Raw genomic sequence first — 8749 nt, 5'->3', positions numbered from 1 at the left:
AACCGCGGTCGACTACATGGGAGTCCAGCGACATAGCCATTACGCTAACTGCTGGTCCCAACCCCTATCATTTTTAATGATCCACGGCTGAACAAATCAAGTCCGTTCAACCCAACATAGCACTCACTCCCTACCCCTTACTTGGGGAATGCTGGCCACATGGCCACGGCCTGTGGAAATTAGGAGTAAATAAGGCAGTGGGCGGGCAATGGGGGGACAAGTCTTAACAGGAGACCATGGATGGACCCCCCACCCCCCCAGACAGGCAGGCGGGGCCCACAGCAGAGCTTGAGATCTGTCAGGAGAGCTTTGGTCCCTGGGGAGTCTGATGGGTGTCAGCAGAGGTCCTGGACCATGGATGGCGACACCTTGAGCAGAACGAGGAAGAAGGAGAGCTGGCAGTTGGAGCAGCCGCATTCTTTGTGACGTCACTGACTGTCAGGTGGCTGTGCAACACCCAGGTGGAGCCTCCAGATTCCTTCTCTGTGACCCACGATGTGTCACAGCCGAGTCCCCCTGCACAGTAGTCCCCTCTCTGATCTAAGCCCCCGACTCCGGCCTGTTCCTTCTGGCCCTCTCCATATCCCTGGGCGTCTCTGCAGCAGCCCCTCCACAGGACCCCATTGAGGTCCTCACACCCACCCTAGAACTAGGCCGAACTCACCAAACACCCACAGCAGCCACTGTCTGTTCTCGGAAGTAAATAAAAGTCTCCGGTCTGTTCCTGCTGCGTCACTAATCAGGCACGGCCGATACTGTCTGCAGCCACTGTCCCCTCTCATTATCTTGTTTCCTGAGATCCTCATTTTTTCTGGGCACTCTGTGACTTGTAGAGAGAGACCTGCTTTATTAAGATTAGCTTGTTTTTAAAATTTATTCATTTCTTCCACGAACAAGAGAGACAGGGAAAGAAGCAGACAGAGCACCCCCTAACAGGGCCCCGACACTATGAAGCACGCCCAGCCTCAGCCAGCTCGGATCATGGGCACATGCAAGCCTGGTATCCGGGGGGAGATCTGCGGGGTCCCCTGGAGCCTTCCTGTGTGGGTCAGCCTTGCAGAGCATTACGTGTTACTCCCGTGCCACTACCTGGGCCCTGGTGACGCTAACGTTCGGGAGCAGAACGGGAGGCCAGATGAGGGTTTCCTCTAGAAAAATCCCACCGATCATTGAGGGGTGAGGAACTGGGAGGAGGCAGGGAACAGAGGAAGTCGCCACTTCAGCTCGTGAGCTGCACAGTTTGCATTTCACGAGGGACAGTCTCTATTTGTCGTCCGGCTGTAATTTGCGACACTGCTGGGTTCACGGGCGAGGAACAGCATGTTTCACCGCAGGGCCATCCTGGCCCTGGCAACCAGCTCATGGCCCCGGCTTCCTGAGCAGGGGCACTGGCGGAGTCAACTGCGCACAGAACCACGGAGGCCCAGGGCCTGTGGGCCGGCGAGTTTGGTGGTCAAGGACACACATACGAGGGTCCAGGGAGAAACCTTGGTCTCGGGTGTCCCTGGCAGAATGACTGGCCCTTCTCCTCTCTCCCTTGATTCAGCCTGCTTAGGGGCCCAGCTCAGAGTACAGCTCACAGCCGTGACCGAGGAAGAGTCCTTGACACTGTCCTCAAGGTGGACAAACTGCGGCAAGATGTTTAAGAACTCAAGGGGGGAGAGGGGGTAGGCAGCAGGTAGCGTGGTGGTTAAGATGCTGGACACTCCTACATGGCTGACCACGGTTTGCATCCCAGACCTGGTGGCTTGCTTTCTCACTTTCCTTCTCTCTTTATGTCTGTCTTTTGGCCAAATGAAAAAAATAAATGAATGGGGGACCAGCAGGTGGTGTGGTGGTTAAGGCGCTGGATGTTCCCAAATGGCCAACCACGGTTCAAGTCCTGGACCTGGTGGCTTAGCTTTCTCACTTTCTCTTTCTCTCTCTGTGTCTTTCTCTGGTCAAATTAAAATAAATAAATGAATAAATAAAATTTTAAAAAGAAATAATTATTTCATAAAAAAGAATGAATAAATAAAATTAAATAATTCTTTAAAAAAAAAAAAAAAAAAAAAACCACAGTCACTGAATTCAAGCACAATGTTGAAATGGAAAATAGTGCATCTGGAAGGATTGCAGTGTGGCCATCCCCCCAGGGGGAGGTGATTTCTCACTTTCTATCTCTCTGTCTCTCTCTTGTGTCTCCAGCAAGCGCACACACCCTATAGCAAAAATCTCTCTCAAAAAAAGTAATAAACATAATAATATTTTAAAAAATTAAAAAAGGACTCAAGGTCAGGGCCGGCAGCTGGTGTGCTGGTTATGGTTAGGGCACTGGACTTCCACATCACCAACCACAGTTCGGTCCCAAGCCTGGTGGCTCGCTTTCTCACTTTTTCTTTCTCTTTCTCTCTCTGGTGAGCACACGTGGCCTATAGAAAATTAAAATGACAATGATAATAATAATAATAATGAATGAGTGAATATATTTAAAAAAGGACTCAAGGTCATTGGGCCAGCCATGATGGTTAAGGTGTCTGGATCCCACATGGCTGACTGTGCAGTTCGAGTCCCAGACCTGGCAGCTTAGACAATACACCAGGCACACAGTGCATGTGTGCCCCAAATCCTGAGAGAACGGAAGAGAAGGGACTGAGGTGTGGCCATCCCCCCAGTGGGGAGGGGTGATTTCCCACTTTCCCTCGCGCGCTCTCTCTCTCTCTCTCTCTGGCACGGACATGTGTACCACAGCATAAACAGACAAAAAACTTCAAGTCATTCACAAAGCGAAGCAAAGAAGCCAGATGCTGGTACAGCAGTAATACTCAGTTCTCCATGAGGCAACCCACGTGGGAGGTTCTCGTTCATAGCCAGAGACCTCCCTGAGCAGGCCTACCTGTACATGCCTGGGAGCCAAGGCTGGCTGAGGAAGGTGATGGCCCACAGCATCAAGACGCTATTGAGGGTGCTGTCTCTCTGTCTCTGTCTCTCTTGCCAATGGAAAAAAATAAAGTTTTTCTGAAAAGTGAGGAGAAGATATTAAGGAGCTGGAGTGATGATATGAGAAAACGAGAGTGTCCCAGTTAGCTGTGTGGGCTTGGGTGTCCTTCATTTCTTGGGTCCTCAACTTCCCTGCCTACCTTACAAGGCCACTGCCATCTGTTCTTTGCTTCTGCCTTGGGCATGCCGTGGGGTAACACGTGGAGGGACGTGAAGGGGAACGAGAAGGGGAACTCGGGCCTGTGGGGAAAAGAGTATTTCTCTGGTCATTTCCTCTCTGCCCTCAAGGAATCCTCAAAATAGAGGAGTTTGTTCTTCCTCATCGCAAACATATAAGTGGAGCAAAACTGAGCTGGCCCTGTAGCACAGAGAGGTGCTGGGCATAAGAAATTCACATTTCTGGGCCTGCCAATGGCGTGGTGGTTAAGGCAGCTGGCTCCCACATGGCCAACTGTAGTTTGAGTCCCAAACCTGGTAGCTTGAAAAATACACTGGGTGTATGCGCGAAACCCAAAATATCAATAGGAGAAATGGAGGAGAGGGGCCAGCAGGTGGCACGGTGATTAAAGGCACTGGCCTCCCACACAGCCGACTGCAGTTCAAGTCCTGGACCTGGTGGCTTGCTTTCTCACTTTCCCTCTCTCTCTTTCTCTCTCTGATCAAACTGGAAAATAATAATAATAAATAAATAAAGTCAAATAAAATAATTATAGGGAACCAGCAGTTAGCGTAATGGCTATGTCGCTGGACTCCCACGTAGTCGACCGCAGTTCGTGTCCCGGACCCGGTGGCTTAAAACTCACACCGGGCGCATGTGCGTGCATGCCCAAGATCCCGAGAGGAGAAATGGAGGAGAAAGAATTGTGGGGTGACCATCCCCCATGAGGGCTGTTTTCTCGTTTCTTTCTCTCACTCTCTCTGTTTCATGAGGCAGGCATGCACATCGCCCAACAAACTAAAAAAGAAAACCAACCCCACACAGCCGACCACAGTTTCAATCCTGGCACTGTGGCTTGAAAAACATAGCAGGCAGGTGTATATGCATGCCCCTAATCCAGACAAGATGGGAAAATGGAGGAGAAAGGATTGAGGCATGACCACAGTACGTGGGGGTTACTTTCTGTCTCCTTGTCCCTCTGGTGAGTGCACGTGCCCTCTGGCAATTAAAAAAAATATGACGCATTTTTACATAGAAAAACATTAAAAATACGTCAGTACTTTAAATAAGATGTGACCTTGCTGTGTGAACTCAGATAATCAAAAACCCAGTGGTTAATCTGGCCTGTCTTGGAAAGACACACAACAGGTCTGTCACACTGCTTGCCTAGGGGAGGAACACCGGATGGCTGAGAGACTTTTTTTCCTCTGTATCTCTTTGGTCATTATATGCTTTTGTACCTTTTTAGTTAATACCGTGTGGTGGTAATCTCTAATAGTATATACATAGAATTTGCACTTAAAAGAGATTCGAAAAGGGGCTGGCAGGTGGTGGTGTGGTTAAGGTGCTGGACTCCCACATGGAGGACCACGGTTCAAGTCCCAGACTTGGTTTTCTCATTTTGCCTCTCTCTCTCTCTCATCAAATTGAAAAATGATAATGATGAATAAAATGAAATAAAATTATTAATAAAAAAAAAAAAGAGAGAGAGAGAGAGGGGGGGGTCCTAGGGATTGGTTCAAGGTGGGGGCAGGGGCAGGAGCTGAGCTTTCTCCTTCAGGTCCACCTTCCCTGACTGTGAGGGGTTGGCTGAAGGAGAGGAGGGCTGACGAAAGGCCAAGGCCTGCCCCGCAGGCTGGGCCTCACACAGCCCCCAGAGCTGGGGTGTCTCATCTCGGTCTTTCCACAACAGGCCTGTCTGCCAGGCCTGAGAGCCCGCGCCTGGAGGGGCAGGTGTGGTGGCACAGGCCGTACCCTCCGGCACAGGGCACTGTGTGCTCAGCTGTCTGTGAGCCTGGGCAGCCTGAGCTCACCAGCTCCGAAGCTGCAGCAGCTGTGAGAGCTGCCGGGAGGGTGGGCAAGGGCCATGGAGGTGGGTATACGGCCACCCAGGGAGGGTCAGGCACGGCTGGGGAGAAGGGCAGGTCCTGAGTAGAATGAAGCAGACTAGGAAGGGCCTCATTCAACCCTGGTGTCCATAGGCAGGCCAGCAATGGCCACTGCCACTGGTTTGGGACCAGAAGGGCTGGGGGGGGCCTGAAGCCGGCCAGCCCACCAGCAGCAGGTTCAATCCTGCTGGCCCCAGCCTAAGCCCACGTGACCCAGAAGCCTTTGTCTGGGTGAACAAGTCCAGTGCTCTAAGTGCCCTCCCAGCACGCGTGGCCCTCACATGCTTCTACCCGAAATCCACAAGCAGTCATCCAGCTCCTCCACCACCACCCACCCCCATTGCCCATGAGAAACACTCTCTCCTTTTCTGTCTCCACTGGGTCTCCAGTGGCAGGACTGAGGCAGCTTGAAGAGGTGGGAAGACCCATGTGAGTGACTCCTGGTCCTGCTGTGTCAGCTCCCTAGGCCTCGGCTGCTCCACCTAGGGCCTCCCCATGTCACAGCATTGTCACCGAGCTCCCCTGAAACAGCTTGTCAGATGAGGCTCCCATGTGCGGCGTGTCCTGTGCTGTCACTGGGCCTCCTAGTGAACAAGCAGGATGGAGGCCGCTCCTGAGCTGAGGACTCCTCAGGGTCCCCGGTAGGTGGTGAGGCCCCAGCATTCCCACTACGGACCTCTCCAAAAGTGAGGCGAGTGCGGGTGGAGGGAAGTCTGTTTTTGTTTTACTTTTGTTTTAAATTTTGCTATGGAGCATGTGCACTCACTGGACAGAGAGAGAAAACGAGAGAGTAGTAACTCCGGGAGGATGGCCAACCCCCGCAATCCCTTCTCTGTTCTCCCCTTGGGATTTGGGGCACACAGATTTTTTTGGGGGGGGGTTGTTTGTTTGTTTAGGTTTTGCTATGGGGCATGTGTGCTCACTAGAGAGAGACAGAGAAAGACAGTGAGAGGGAAAGAAAGAAATCACTCCCCAGAGGGGATGGACATGCCACAATCCCTTCTCCTCCAGTCTTCTCCTAAGATTTGGGGTATGCACACACACATGAGATTTTCAAGCCATTAGGTCTGGGACTCAAACCGGTGCCCACCATGTGTGAGTCCAGCGCCTTAACCACCATACCACCTGCTGGCCCCGCCTGATGTGTTTTTTAAGCCACCAGGTCCAGGACTCGAACCATACTGTGAACCATATGGGATCTGGATGCCTTAGCCACCATACCAGCAGCTGGCCCTGGTGAGTCTGCCCTTCTAAGAGAATGTAATTTCCAGAGACTTGCTGACCTCCCCTGGAAGAGGAAGTGGGTTGGTGTGAGCTGAGCCTGAGGGCTAGAGCCTGAGGGGTGCCCAGGCCCTCCATTTCTACCGGAGAGGGCCTCCTGCAGGTGGGGCTCAAGGTTCCAGCACTGATCCAGGCTGCCTGTGCAGGGGACCAGGGTTGGTTCCAGAATGCTCAGTGCCACTTCAGCCCCAGGCAGGGTCTGCCTCAGATCCGTAGGTGGCCCTGCTCTGCTTCCAGAAGGCATGGAGCTGGAAACCTGGGAGGGCTGAGGCAGAGGGGGTGTGAGTGGATGTGTTTGCAAAGGCGGGTAGGCTGCAAGAGGCTCCAAGTGCCAGGGACAGGCTGAGCTCACCCGCCCCTGGCCTTGCATCAGCTGCAGGGCTAGGGCTGGCTGCCAGGCCCTGGGAATTGGGCAGGAGGTTCCCAGGAGTCTCCTGGCCTTGCTTCTCGCTCTCAGGGACAGGGTGGAGAAGAGGAGCAGGAGCCTGGGGCTCTTCAGTGCCTCCATTCCCAGCTGCCCCAGCTCCCAGCTTCCCAGGCAGCAAGAGGCCTGCAAGATCGAGGCTTGGGCTGTCCAAGGTCTCTGCTAGAAGCCTCCCTGGGGTTGGTGGGCGTCACGGGTAGGTCTGGGAACTTTAAGGCCGGTTCCTCTCTGGCTCGTGGCCCTCCACCAAGTTGCAGGTGCTACAGACATGGGTATGGAGTGGGACAGCGAGTGAGGCTTCCAATATGGCCCCACCTTAGTACTGTTGCACCTCAGGGCTGAATGGGACGAGGTTCACAGGAGGGATGCCTGGTTCTTCTCTCCTATGGTCCCAGCCCAAGTGTTTGGGCTACTCCTGCCTGGCACCTCCTCTGTCCCTGGGTCCTCTTGGGGTGTAAAAGTGGATGTGTCTGGAAGATAGGAGTCTGTTTTAAGCACAAATGCAACGTCAAGTCCCCTGTTGTCCCTCTTCCTGGAGCTTCCCAGGAGGGATCTTGGGTTAGGACTAAGTTCAGTCCGGTGGGCACTCTGGCCAGCCTGGTGCTCTGGGCCCCTCAGGACTGCTGTCTGGGATGCCCTTAGAGCAGCGCTGAGGGCTGCAGGCAGAGGGAAGGTCACCAGAGAGGAGGCTGGAGCAGAGAGCAGGCTGGGGCCCTGGACACAGTACTGAGAAGGTGCCTGGGCCCTGGGCCCGGGATCAGTCCTAACTCTGGCCTCCCCTGGACTCCGTTTCCAGTTTCCAAGCCTCTCCTTCAATTCCTTTCTGCCTTCAGGCCGTGTCCTCAGCTGAGGCAGCGCTGGAGGGAAAAGGCCCCCTCCTCTGCGTTCACAGACTCCTCTGCCCTCCCCGGGGCCTTCATCTCCTCGTCTACAACATGGGGCAGGACAGGCGCCTTGGCTCAGCTCAGGTGGCCTAGAGCTCTGTGATTCTTTGGCCAGGACTTCTCTGTCTCAGTGCTCTCTCCCCACCGAGGCCCACACTCGGCGTCTGGCTTGGTGCCTTTGCTCCTCCTCTGTGACCTTCTGTCCTCACTCCTCCTCCACATAGAGGCAGGGCCAACCCACTGGTTATCGCGGGACAAACATCGGGCTATCTAAAATCACATTTGCCTTTTAGAAGCTGAATCTCCGCGTATCATTTAATCCAGTGCATTGTGGAGGGGTACTTCTCCCCAAAAGGCACACGGTGGGGAGGGGAGCAGAGCAGGGAGTGGCTGGTGGGGCGGACAGTAGGTGCCAGGCAGCCCAGCTGTGAGAGAGGCACAATCCAGGCCCCAGGCTGGGAATACTGGACTTGGAAAGGCTGTTGGAGTCCAGATCACCGTGCTCCTTCCTCACCCCATTTTAAAAACGAGGAAACGGAGGCCCACCAACATCAGTGATCTAAATGTAAATACCAAAAAAATAAATAAAAAATAAAAAGAGGAAGAATTTTTTAGTTTAAAGGAAGGCCCTTTAAATGAAATGACTTTGGGGGCCAGCCAGGGTCATGGAGGTTAAGGTGGCTGCATTCCACACAGTCAACTGTACAGTTTGAGTCCTGGGCCCAGTGACTTGAAAAATAATGCCAGGCACGTGTACGTAAGTGTCCAAAATCCCAAAAGGAGGGAGAGATGGAGGAGAGATTCGGGGATGGCCATCACTCCCCATCACTTCTCTGTCTCTCTTGACAACCTCTGATAAAAAATTTTTTAAAAATGTGGGCCAGGGAACCAGCAGTTAGCGTAATGGCTATGTCGCTGGACTCCCACGTAGTCGACCGCGGTTCGTGTCCCGGACCCGGTGGCTTAAAACTCACACCGGGCGCGTGTGCGTGCGTGCCCAAGATCCCGAGAGGAGAATGGAGGAGAAGGGATTGCTGTGTGACTATCCCCCCGGGGGGGTGATTTCTCGCTTTCTGTCTCTATGTCTCTCTCTGTCTGTCTGGCGAGCGCACGCGCCCTACAGTGAAAATCTCTC

The 8749-nt window shown here is 53.4% G+C and overlaps 1 long non-coding RNA gene across 1 annotated transcript in view; it reads left to right on the top strand.

The window, feature by feature from the left end:
- LOC102478567 (uncharacterized) overlaps positions 1 to 8749 on the top strand; it is an 18897-nt gene that overhangs the window by 5717 nt on the left and 4431 nt on the right. The gene's annotated exons all lie outside the window — the stretch shown is intronic.

This window comes from Tupaia chinensis, unplaced genomic scaffold (assembly GCF_000334495.1).
Source record: "Tupaia chinensis unplaced genomic scaffold, TupChi_1.0 Scaffold000253_1, whole genome shotgun sequence".
NCBI classification, from domain to species: Eukaryota; Metazoa; Chordata; class Mammalia; order Scandentia; family Tupaiidae; genus Tupaia; species Tupaia belangeri.
This window is presented reverse-complemented; position numbering and strand designations above follow the sequence as displayed.